Genomic DNA, 14,123 nt, shown 5'->3' with positions numbered 1-14,123 from the left:
CCTGGATACTATTAAAATAATGTACTCCCTTCAGATTATTAATCTTACAAATGGATTCAACCTCTGATGAGAATACAGTTCTCTTAATCCAGAGTCCTCACCTCTGAGTGTTGCTAAAATGTTAGCTTTCCAGAGGACAACCCTATATCCAAACCACAATGTTCAGCAATATTACTGAATGTGTTTCTATACATTTGTTAATAGTTTCTTGCTTTTCACACAATCATAACCTAGTTAATTATCACTTACATTTTATCTTGTGTTAATAAGAGGAAAAAAGATACATGTGTTCAGCAGCACTGTTTTATTGCCTTGAAACATTGAAAACATTTCCAGTATGATACCCTAACATCAAGCAATTTACTTAAAAGGGATCTCAAACAAGATTTACTTTAAAAAAGAAACAAAATTACTGTCAAACTTATCAAAGTGGTAAACTAAACAAAATTGTCTAAATATTTTTTCTGATTTATATTATTTTATTTTGCTGTTATTATGAACACTAATTATGTATGACTGATATATATTGAGTGAAATTCAAACTTATTACAAATTATAAAATTAAAAATTCATTCAGAGTTTACTACTGAAACATAGAAAATCTCTCATGAGTTAGATATTATCCTAAATGAATATCATATCTATCTCTGTCTTCAAATAGAAGACAAAATTGGTAACTGAATTAGACTCATAATTTCATACCTATACATGCTGCTTTAATTTATATGAATCTTATATCAATAAAGCTCTTCAAATATAAGTATGTGTAAAGAAAGAATGACATAAAGTGAAACAGAAGTTATTCTCTAAATACTGAATCATACTATTTTAAATTGCATATTAAATAACTAACTCTTGAATTTGTTGGAAAAAATGAAATTGGTCATAGTCTAAAGGGATGTTGAACTTTAACTGTTTTATAAATTGTAGTGTATTAATATTTAAGATCCACTCTACAGTTAAGGAAAAAAGATTTAAAATATTGACAAGGTTGTGGAAGTAAATCACCCAGAGAAGAATATGTGTAATTCTAGTATAGAAATAAATGTATTATTACATTTTACACTCTTCCTCTGTGAACCTACCCTGGCAATTGTGGTTATTTTTATTTTAAAAAACTTTGAAATTTGCATTCTCTTCTCAAATCAAAATTTCTATATTTTGCCTCCTCATTTTTGTATATAAATGGATTCAGTGTTTATATAAGTCATTTATCATGAACATATAAAAATTTTAAGTCATTTCTTAGTTTCCTAGATTTCATGGCAAAGCTGATTATTTTTACATTTTCAAACAAGTACCATGGACAATAAAAATCATTCACTACTGCATTAACTCTTAAGATTTTATGATAATTTATTTAAGTCCTTTTGATTGAAAAAGGATACTGGGAAAATATTACCTACAAGATCAATTATACAGACCTGTATTCTCTAAATTTCTGGTCAGAAATACTTTGTGTGTGTGTGTGTACAGGTTTCATATTTTAATCAGTTCTGTGAAGGATATCCTAAACACTACAAGAGACATAACTGAATATTTTTTCATCCAGCATTAAAAAAATGACATTCACAAACATTTTTAAGTAGCTTGTCTGTATAATTGGGGTGGTGATCTTGAATTTTAAGAAAAAGTATCATATTATTGACACAGCTTGTTAAAGGTACATTTGGAAAATTTTCTCTAATGATGGTAAACATTGTCTAAAGGTTTTTAAAAATATCCCCAACTTTAATGCTAATAAAATTGAGTCTGGCCAAACTTTTCTTTTGCCAGAAGCAATAATCCTGAGAGACCAAACTAAAAACCTGGTAAAAGGAAAAATATCTATGAATCAACAAATGTCCCAGAATTTGTCTTTAAATGGGAAAAAAAAAAATGTACATGGAGCTTTTTTAAAAGGTCTTTTAACAAGCAATCTTGAGAACTCATTTTAAAAATAGATCAGACGTGCTATTTCTTGTGTATGTACTTTATGTGTGCATGCCTCAAGTCAGTTGTCATAATAGTCTCCGTAATCTCCTCCTGAGTAACGGACATAGCCACCCTGACTTCTGCCACTATAGTCTCGGGATCATCCATATCCATATCCATATCCTCCAGGTCAACTGTCATACTGGCCACTCCCATAGCCCTGTTTTCCACCAACTCTATCTGTGACCACGTCCATGGGCCCCAAAGGCATCCCCTCTGGTTCCCGGCCAGACTTGCCCGCATGCTCCACATGGATCTGACAGCCATCCAGGGACTCTCCATTCTTGGCTTTCATGGCATCTGAGGCATGTTCTGGGTTGGTGAAGTTAGTGAAACAAAAACCCCGGGGTTGCTGAGTCTCCTGGCCCTTGACAACAACCACCTCAGAAATAGGCCCAAAGCTGCTGAAGTGATCTTCCAAGACCTGCTTATCAGTATTGAAGTTGAGCCCTCCCACCAAGAGCATCTCTTCTTCAGAAGGCATGGTAGTGAATTTAAATCCTAGAAATTAAAAAGTAGACAGACAGGAGGCTCTGAAGAGCAAGGAGAATAGGGAGGCTGCTCCATGGGAAGAATCCAGAAATAGTTTTAAATTGAACAATCAAATGCAATGAACTCAACACAAAAATAATTCATCCTGGGATGTTATATGCACTGTTAAGACAGAAAGAACAGATAAGGCAAAAGCATAGAGGTGAGAGACATCACTGGATAATACACAGTGGTTGAGACAGAGCTGGAGGCCCTGGTGAGACAGAAGAGGATAAAAGAAGAGACTGTAGCTGCAGTCCCTGGCCACAGGGATAGACCTGGTTCATTTTTTTCCAAAAAGTTCAAGAGTTAGCAATGACCTGGGGGAAGAACATTATTCATAGAAAATTTTATAATGCAATTGGATGAGCCAGTTTCCACCCTATCCCACATCAATCTGTATTCCAATTTGATTCTGTTCAAGGTTCTTCTGTCTTCTAAGCACTGAAAGTTGGGCACCTTCTTTAATGACAATTCCATTTATTTTTGTGTTCGCTACATTACACACTTAAGTTGTGAATCTATTTCTGTAAGAAGCTGTAGTTATTGCTTTGTTGCATCATTTCAGTTCTCTTTTTAAATAAGTTTTATTTTCAATTTGTTTATTTGTCTCAATTAGTATTACATGGCAGTAGAATGCACTTTGATACAAAATATATAATATATATTCTTATATATAATATATATAAGAATGGACTCATTCTTCTGGTAATACATGATGGAGAATCTCTCCAGCTGTATACCTATATATGTACACAGGATAATAATGTCTCTTTAATTCTACTATCATTTCTGTCCCCAAACCTCTCCCCTCCCTTCAATCCCCTCTACCTAATCTAAAGTAACCCTATTCTTTCCTAGTCCCCCACATTGTGAATTAACATCAGTATAATAGAGAAAAAGAATTCAGCTTTTGTATTTTGGGGATTGGTTTATTTCAATTATTATGATATCCTCCAGCTCCACTGATTCACTGGCAAATGCCATGATTTCAATCTACTTTAATGGTGATTAATATTCCATCATATATATATATATATATGATGGTATATATGGTATATATATATATATATGTGTGTATATATATATATATATACCATTGATCCATTCAACTGTTGAAGGGCATATAGTTAGGTTCCATAGTTATGCTGTTGTGAATTGAGCTGCTATGAACATTGATGTGGCTGTGTCACTGCAATATACTGATTTTAATCCTTTGGGTGTAAACTGTACATTGGGACAGCTGGGTCAAATGGTGTTTCCATTACAAGTTTACTGAGGAATGGAGATTCCTGCTGCTTTCCATACTGCTTTCCATAATGGTTGCAGCAATTTGCATTTTCACCAGCAATATGTGAGTTTACTTTTTTCCTTAAATCAATACAGTTATTGATGTTTATATTCTTGATAATAGCCATTCTGAATGGGGTGAGATGAAATCTTTGAGCAGTTTTGATTTCTAATAATATAATTGCTGAAGATGTTGACAAAGGTGCCAAAAACATCCACTGGAGAAAGGATATCCTATTCAGTAACTGGTGCTGGGAAAATTGGAAGTCCACATGTAGCAAAATGAATTTAAAAACTTATCTCTCACTCATCACAAAACTCAACTCAATGTGGAACACAGACTTAGGCACTAGACCAGAGACCTAATAGATGAAAAAAAAAAAAAAAAAAAAGGCCCAAATCTTCACCATGTTGACTTAGTACCTGATTTCCTTAACAAGACTCCTAAAGTACACGAAGTAAAATCAGGACTCAATACATAAAATGGATTCAAAATAAAAAGCTTCTTCTCATCAAATGAAACACTGGATAAAACAAGAGAGAGTCTACTAAATGGGAGAAAAACTTTATCACATTCACCTCAGATAGAGCATTAATCTCCAGGGTATAGAAAGATTCAAAAAAATTAATACCAGGAAAACAATATAAACTAATCAATAAATGGATTAAGAAACTGAATAGAAGAATAAAAAAAGACACTTCACAAAAGAATAAGTTTTATTTGGGATAATTCTATTGTTTTTCTTTGCCCTACTTTATCAAAATTTCTTTACCAAATTTGAAATTTTATGCTGCCTTCTATATCTTTCAGATATTTATTAGGTTATTATGTTATAAATGTGCTTATTATCTCTAATTTTCAGAGATCCAATACCCCAAATTCTTTTATAATAATATTGACTTGTCATCTCATCTTGGATTTCTTCTATTGTTTTATCTGTTTTTTTTTTTTTTAGTTATACATGTGGAGTTCTTCTTTATTAAATCTGTCTGCCTGAAATTTATAGCATGAAATATTTTTGCAATTGCCATTTTATTCATTTTGGATTTTTTTTTTTTGCTGCATCTATTTACTGCCTCTCTGAGATTTGACATGGCTCTGTTGGAGTAGAGGATTCGACACTTGACACAGTTCTGTTGCAATAGAGAACTCAATACTTGACAAGGTTCTGTTGATCATCCTCCCTATTGGGGGCCATAGACATGGCATGTCTCCATGTGTAATTACTTTTTAATATTAATAATCAATATAGGAGGCAATCCAAGATGGCGGACTAGAGGGTGACTGCATCTCCAGTCGCCCCAGAACCCAGGATTCAAGAAGGGGAGGCATTGAGAGACTCGGACTAAGATAGAACCACGGGGTGAGTCTCCCCCACCTAGCAAAGCTCAGCTGGGTGGCAGGCCAGGATTGGAGTGGCTTATTAGAGTAGGACAGGGCAGATAGCGTCTCCCCCAGGCAGCTGTGTGCAGTCTGGCAGTGGGCTCCGCCCACAGGGACAGATCCTCCAGCCTCTCGGAACAGGCCCCCAGTGAGAGCCCTTCTGCACAGAAGCAGTGCGGCCAGCTCTGGCCTGCCCCGCTGCCAGCTCCAGCCCACCCGCAGTTTGCTTTAGAGATCAGCACAGGGCGCCAGGGACTCCCCCAAGCAGCCCAGGCCCCTCCAGTGGGAAGCGCCTCTCTAGGCTAGCTTCCCGGGGCAGACCGCCCAGTGAGAGCCTCCTGACGCAGAGCCAACCACGGGTCCCCAAGCCAGTGGAGACATCCGATACACAAGCGGCTTCTGGGACCAGGGCTGGGCAGCCAGAGACCTCTCCAGGCAGCATTGTCCCACTCTAGCTGCAGGCTTTTTCCATGGGGCAATCCAAGATGGCGGACTAGAGGGTGACTGCATCTCCAGTTGCCCCAGAACCCAGGATTCAAGAAGGGGAGGCATTGAGAGACTTGGACTAAAATAGAACCACGGGGTGAGTCTCCCCCACCGAGCAAAGCTCAGCTGGGCGGCAGGCCCAGATTCGAGTGGCTTATTAGAATGGGACAGGGCAGATAGCATCTCCCCCAGGCAGCTCTGTGCAGTCTGGCGGTGGGCTCCACCCACAGGGACAGATCCTCCAGCCTCTCGGAACAGGTCCCCCAGCGAGAGCCCTTCTGCACAGAAGCAGCGTGGCCAGCTCTGGCCCGCCCGCAGGTTGCTTCAGTGACCAGCACAGGGCGCCAGGGATTTCCCCAAGCAGCCCAGCCCCCCTCCGGCAGGAAGCACCTCTCTAGGCTAGCTTCTCGGGGCAAACCGCCCAGTGAGGGCCTGTCTACACAGAGCCAGCCACAAGTCCCCAAGCCAGTGGAGACCTCCAACCTACAACCAGCCTCTGGGACCAGGGCTGGGCAACAAGAGACCTCTCCAGGTCTCTCTCCCTAGAACCAGTAGTGGGCTAGGAGCAGCGTTCTTTGGAAGCACTGCATTATCAAATTAATCCAAGACTTCTGGCTACTGAAGGCTGGTAGGTGATACACTGGAAATCTACAGGGTCACTATAAGCCAATAGAGGAAATCTACAATATCACAGAGTCCCATTGACATCTGACCAATATGAGAAAATAAGGGAAGAAAATGTCCGAAACAAACTTAGATACTATATCAATAAAACCCAATGACAGCACAGCAGAAGAAATGTCCGAAAGGGAGTTCAGAATGTACATAATTAAAACAATCAGGGAAGCAAACGAGGAGATGAAAGAACAAATGCAGGCATTAAATGAACGCACTAATCAACAGTTAAAAGAGCAAATAACAGAAGCAAAAGAGCATTTCAATAAAGAGTAGAGATACTGAAAAAAAAACCAAACGGAAATCCTTGAAATGAAGGAAACAATAAACCAAGTTAAAAATGCCATAGAAAGCATAAACAACAGGATAGATCACCTGGAAGACAGAACCTCAGATATTGAAGACAAAATATTTAATCTTGAAAACAAGGTTAACCAAACAGAGAAGATGGTAAGAAATCATGAACAAAATCTACAAGAATTATGGGATATCATGAAGAGGCCAAATTTAAGAATAATTGGGATTGAGGAAGGCTTAGAGAAACAAACCAAAGGAATGAACAATCTATTCAATGAAATAATATCAGAAAATTTCCCAAATCTCAAGAATGAAATGAAAAATCAAGTACAAGAGGCTTATAGGACTCCAAATATGCAAAATTACAACAGACCTACACCAAGGCACATTATTATGAAAATACCTAACATTCAAAATAAAGACAGAATTTTAAAGGCCGTGAGAGAGAAGAATCAGATTACATTCAGGGGTAAACCAATAAGAATATCAGCAGATTTTTCAGTCCAGATCCTAAAATCTAGAAGGACGTGGAACAACATTTACCAAGCCCTGAAAGAAAATGGATGCCAACCAAGAACTTTATACCCAGCAAAACTTACTTTCAGATTTGACGATGAGATAAAATCCTTCCATGATAAACAAAAGCTAAAGGAATTTATTAAAAGAAAGTGGCCATTACAGAACATTCTCAGCAAAATATTCCATGAGGAAAAGATGAAAAACAATGATGTAAATCAGCAATAGGAGGAACTAGCCTAAAGGAATAGCCAAATAAAGGGGAAACCAAATCATGTCAAAAAACAAAAATGAGTCCAATGACTAGGAATACAAATCATATCACAATAATAACTGTGAATGTTAATGGCCTGAACTCATCAATCAAATGACATAGACTGGCAGATTGGATTAAAAAGAAAAATCCAACAATATGCTGCCTGCAAGAGACCCATCTCATAGAAAGAGATACCCATAGACTAAAGGTGAAAGGATGGGAAAAAACATACCATGCACATGGACACAGCAAAAAAGCTGGAGTATCCATCCTCATTTCAGATAATGTGGACTTCAAGCCAAAACTACTCAGAAGGGATAAAGAAGGACATTACATACTGCTCAAGGGAAGCATAAATCAGCAAGACATACCAATCAAATATATCTATGCCCCGAACATTGGCTCATCCATGTACGTCAAACAAATCCTTCTCAATGCCAGAAATCAAATAGACCACAACACAATAATACTAGGTGATTTTAACACACATCTCTCACCGCTGGATAGATTGTCCAAACAAAAAGTGAATAAAGAAAACATAGATCTCAATAACACAATCAAAAATTTAGACTTAACCGACTTATATAGAATATACCATCCAACAAAGAATGATTACACTTTCTTCTCAGCAGCATATGGATACTTCTCTAAAATAGACCATGTTTTATGCCACAAAGCTACTGTTAGCAAATACAAGAAGATAGAGATACTACCTTGTACTCTATCAGATCATAATGGACTGAAATTAGGATTAAATGACAGAATAAAAAAACAGAAACTTCTCCAATACTTGGAGATTAAATAATACACTAGTATATGATGAACGGATAACAGAAGACATCAGCAGGGAAATTAAAAAATTCTTAGAAGTAAATGAGAACAAAGACACATCATATCAAAATCTCTGGGACACTATGAAAGCAGTAATGAGAGGAAGATTTATTTCATGGGGCACATTCAACAAAAGAAGTAGAAATCAACAAATAAACGACTTATCACTACAGCTCAAAGCCCTAGAAAAAGAAGAGCAGACCAACACCAAAAGTAGTAGAAGACAGGAAATAGTTAAAATCAGAGCTGAAATCAATAAAATTGAAACAAAAGAAACAATTGGAAAAATTAACAAAATAAATAGTTGGTTCTTTGAAAAAATAAACAAAATTGATAAACCCTTAGCCATGCTAACAAGGAGAAAAAGGGAGAAAACTCAAATTACTAAAATTTGGAATGAACAAGGAAATATCACAACAGACACGAGTGAAATACAAAACATAATTAGAAGCTATTTTGAAAATCTATACTCCAACAAAACAGAAAACCTCGAAGACATCAACAAGTTTCCAGAGACATATGAATTACCTTAACTGAACGAGGAAGACATACACAACTTAAATAAATAAATTTCAAGCAATGAAATAGAAGAGGTCATCAAAAGCCTACCAACAAAGAAAAGTCCGGGGCCAGATGGGTTCTCAGCCGAGTTCTACAAAACCTTTAAAGAAGAGCTCATTCCAATACTTCTCAAAGTATTCCATAAAATAGAAGAGGAGGGAAACCTCCCAAACTCATTCTATGAAGCCAATATCACCCTGATACCTAAACCAGACAGAGATACATCGAGGAAAGAAAATTTCAGACCAATATCCTCAATGAACATCGACACAAAAATTCTCAACAAAATTTTAGCAAATCGCATACAAAAATTTATTAAAAAGATAGTGCACCACGATCAAGTGGGTTTTATCCCAGGGATGCATGGTTGGTTCAACATCTGGAAATCAATAAATGTCATTCACCATATCAACAGACTAAAAGTTAAGAATCACATGATTATTTCAATAGATGCAGAAAAAGCATTTGATAAAATACAGCATCCCTTCATGCTCAAAACAGCAGAAAAAAATTGGGGTAGTGGGATCATTCCTTAACATGGTGAAGGCCATCTATGCTAAGCCCATGGCCAATATCATTCTAAATGGTGAAAAACTGAAAGCATTCCCCCTAAAAACTGGAACAAGGCAGGGATGCCCTCTTTCACCACTTCTATTCAACATTGTTATTGAGACTCTAGCCAGAGCAATTAGACAATCCAAAGAAATTAAAGGGATACGAATTGGTAAAGAGGAACTCAAACTATCCCTGTTCGCTGATGACATGATTATATATTTAGAGGAACTTGGAAATTCCACCAGAAAACTCTTAGAACTCATAAGTGAATTCAGTAAAGTAGCAGGTTACAAGATCAATGCTCATAAATCCAATGCATTTCTATACGTAAGTGATGAATCTTCAGAAAGAGAAATTAGGAAAACTACCCCATTCACAATAGCATCAAAAAAAAAAAATACTTTGGAATCAATCTCACAAAAGAGGTGAAAGACCTCTACAATGAGAACTACAGAACACTAAAGAAAGAAATTAAAGAAAACCTTAGAAGATGGAAAGATCTCCCATGTTCATGGATAGGAAGAATTAATATTGTCAAAATGGCCATACTACCAAAAGTGCTATATAGATTCAATGCAATTCCAATTAAAATCCCAATGATGTACCTTACAGAAATAGAGCAAGCAATTATGAAATTCATCTGGAAGAATAAGAAACCCAGAATAGCTAAAGCAATCCTCAGTAGAAGGAGCGAAGCAGGGGTTATCGCAATACCAGATCTTCAACTCTATTACAAATCAATAGTAACAAAAATGGCATGGTATTGGTACCAAAATAGACAGGTAGATCAATGGTACAGAATAGAGGACATGGACACAAACCCAAATAAATACAATTTTCTCATACTAGACAAAGGGGCCAAAAATATGCAATGGAGAAAAGATAGCCTCTTCAACAAATGGTGCTGGGAAAACTGGAAACCATATGCAACAGAATGAAATTAAACCCCTATATCTCACCCTGCACAAAACTCAACTCACAATGGATCAAGGACCTCAGAATCAGACCAGAGACCCTGCATCTTATAGCAGAAAATGTAGGTCCAAACCTTCAACTTGTTGGCTTAAGAGCAGACTTCCTTAACAGGACTCCCATAGCCCAAGAAATAAAAGCAAGAATCAACAACTGGGATAGATTCAAACTAAAAAGCTTTCTCTCAGCAAAGGAAACTATCAGTAATGTGAAGAGAGAGCCTACAGAGTGGGAGAATATCTTTGCCACTCATATTTGAGATAGAGCGCTAATATCCCGAATCTATAAAGAACTTAAAAAACTCTACACCAAGAATACAAATAATCCAATCAACAAATGGGCTAAGGAAATGAACAGACACTTCACAGAAGAAGATGTACAAGCAATCAACAGATATATGAAAAAATGTTCAACATCTCTAGTAATAAGAGAAATGCAAATCAAAACTACCCTAATATTTCATCTCACCCCAATTAGAATGGCGATTATCAAGAACATAAGCAACAATAGGTGTTGGCGAGGATGTGGGGAAAAAGGTACACTCATACATTGCTGGTGGGGTTGCAAACTTGTGCAGCCACTCTGGAAAGCAGTATGGAGATTCCTCAGAAAGCTTGGAATGGAACCACCATTTGACCCAGCTATCCCACTCCTTGGCCTATACCCAAAGGACTTAAAAGCAGCATACTACAGAGATACAGCCACATCAATGTTCATAGCTGCTCAATTCACTATAGCCAGATTGTGGAACCAACCCAGATGCCCTTCAGTTGAAGAATGGATAAAGAAACTGTGGCATATATATACAATGGAATATTACTCCGCCATGAGGAATGACAAAATTATGGCATTTGAGGGAAATGGATGAAATTGGAGGATATCATGCTAAGTGAGATAAGCCAATCTCAAAATACTAAAGAACGAACGATCTCACTGATAAGTGGATGAGGACATACGGGGGGTTGGAGGGGTTAGTGTTAGGGTTAGGGTTAGGTTTAGGGTTAGGGATAAGGAGGGTGGTAAGAATGAGGAAGAAAGGACTGTATAGAGGGAAAAGATGGGTGGGAGGGGAGGGGGAAGGGAAAAAAATAACAAAATGAGTCAAACAACATTGCCCTATGTAAATTTATGATTTTTAATTAAAATTTTTTAAAAAAGACTACCATATCGCTTGGTCTGAAAAAGCAAAAATAAAGTGCACTCCTTTGATTCTAGACTCTTCCATTGTACAATTGGATTTGAGCACTTTAGTTCTGTTTGTTCAATCTTTCATGTTTCCCTTGAAACATCAAAATACATTACCTTTTAGGTATTAATACCAGGCTATTAAAATATTAGTGGAGTGAACTTCCCTTCTTTCTATTTTAATAGTTTGCTTTGTGAAGAATATAAAAGAGTGCTTTCCCTCACTCTGTCTTCTCCTTTTTCACATTTACACTTGTGTGTGTGTATCTGTTACGTATATGTGCATATAATTTATAATTCTCAGGATAAATTTTATGCATGCTGGTAAAAAGAAAGTCTTTTCTGAATACTTCTCTCAATCTTCTCTATCTCATTATCACCTCTTTAATAATACTACAGAGAACTCTAGCTCATCTTCATCTTCATCTTTTATAAATCTCATAACCACCTGGGTGGAACTGTTCCCAATATTTGTCACCTTTCTGGGTTTTCCTCACCTCTGCCTTTCTTCTCTATGTTTTATTTTTTTCCTTCTAATTTATTCTTTTTTTCCACTCTGTTCCTATCATTGTTACTACACGGAAAAATGATACACATATAAATTCTTTTAAACTGAATAAAAGCCTAGAACATGAAAAAAATAATCAATATATCATTAGAAACATTGGAAGAGCATTGGGAGGGTTTTACTGTATTGGGACACAAAATAGTGCACAATGAAAATTTAGCAGTAATACATACCTAAAATATAAGAAAATAACTATCATAACTGTGCTTGAGTTTACAGGTGCCTGTGATTGCTTTAGTGAAATAATAGATGGATAAAGAGGAATTCCTTTGAGTTTGGATGCAGTGTTTACCCTTTGTTGCTTTCCTAGTTTTAAAAGTTGATTCTAGAGATATTTTACATAATAAAAACATTTAGGTTAGTTATAAATATAATTTGTGCTTTTCCTATGTTTAGTCTAATTCTTTGAGAATAAGATTGTGTCTGCAATTAAATAAAATAGAATAGACTAAATATTAAGTATAAGTTGATTTATTTGACCTTTAAAAATAGTAAAAACTTTTCTCTGTTAAACACTGGAGTTCATGTTGGGGGTTGTTTCTCTGAAAATCTAGTGACATGTTTGTTCTGAAGTTTGAAGGCTGTCAGATCATGGTGCCCTCAGTTTAGCTGGGATACAAGGTTGATTTAGTTTAGTGGGGAGACAAGTTTGTTTTAATCTAGCTGGGAAATAAGGTTGTTTTGGTCTGGGCTGTCATACAGAGAGAATGTGTACTTTGAGAAGAAGTATAGATTGTACTTTTGAAAGGTTTTTTTAATTTTAAACTAACCATAATATTATATAATCATTACTAAAGAAAAATATCTATAAAAGGCTAGCAGACAAAATAAAGACAGATTCAGTCTCAGAACACTTGGTGTCTCTGTGTGCTGTTTCTCCACCATGCCAACACCTCCCATCCACCTAGGACACCTGACCCCTGCTAGGGCTGCTGTGCCCTGGCATTTTTTCAAGTGATTTTTATATTGCTTTGTCTTATTCATTAAATTTATGTCATTACTGTCCTTTAATTCCAACCTTTTCTCAATTTAAAGTTTCCACTATCATATTACATATTACTATATTTTAGTATAGGTGAATTAACTCTAAAACTCTATGGTCTTATTTTTGTCTAGCAGGATGAGGAAAGAACCCAGTGTTCCTTCAATCTTTCTCCAACTGCAACTCTCCTAATTAGTGGAACCTATATAATGTGACTTTGCATGGCAAAAAAGACTTTACAGATGAGATGAAATCAAGTAGTCTCAATGGGAAGATTTTCCTGCATCATCAATGCAGTTAAGGTGAACACACTGTCTTCTGTGAGAGACAGATAAGAGAGTAGTCAGGGTATACCTGTGACCACGGAAGCAGTTGTTGGGCTGATGCCTGTTGAAGATGAAGAGAATGAACAAGAGCTAAGGATTTCAGGTGGCTATGAAACCTGTGTGGGGGTGAGGAAATGTCCTCAAATTGAACCTAGTGACAGGGGCAGCCATGGTGACATCTTGATTTTATGCCTCAAAGCTCTTAGTGGATATTTTTTATCTCAAGAACTAGAACAAAAAGAATACATTTACAAGTGATGTAATTTGGTAACTTTTTATGGAAACAGTAGGAACAGAATACAGGAGGAGTAAACCTTTTCCATGAATCTAGGCCTATGTGAGACATTTGTTCTGAGGTACATTAAAATTTTTGTCATGTTAAAATTTGATAGATTATTGAGTTATTAATACTCAATATAAGTATTGAGTAGTAGAATGTTCATTAAACTCTTGCAATTATTTCATTGAGTAATATTTTCTTTTTGATCCCTGATCACTGGTACTCTCCTGGTGCTCCTCCACGTGGCATACTTTGCTCAGCTTGACCTCTGCTTTTGGAAATTAATTAAACAACCATCACCCACCAATATTTGTCTATTAATAATTTTCAGTTGGAGCCTTAAAATTCATGACCAAAATAGAAAATGAAATTCTAGGGACACCATTCTTGTAAATGTTCTTTATACAGTGAGATTATAAAGTAGTAGGTTATTTGAATGTCTACTTTATGAAAT

General features: G+C 36.5%; 1 pseudogene across 1 annotated transcript; it reads right to left on the bottom strand.

The window, feature by feature from the left end:
- Positions 1-1,948: 1,948 nt before the first annotated feature.
- Positions 1,949-2,459, bottom strand: LOC306652094 (RNA-binding protein 3-like; annotated as a pseudogene). The gene has a single exon. The product of its transcript is annotated as an RNA-binding protein 3-like (transcript).
- Between the last annotated feature and the right edge of the window lie 11,664 nt (positions 2,460-14,123).

The sequence above is a fragment of the Sciurus vulgaris genome (assembly GCF_902686455.1).
Source record: "Sciurus vulgaris genome assembly, contig: HiC_scaffold_629_arrow_ctg1, whole genome shotgun sequence".
NCBI classification, from domain to species: Eukaryota; Metazoa; Chordata; class Mammalia; order Rodentia; family Sciuridae; genus Sciurus; species Sciurus vulgaris.
Note: the sequence above shows the minus strand (reverse complement) of the source record. Positions and strands in the feature narration are given on the sequence as shown.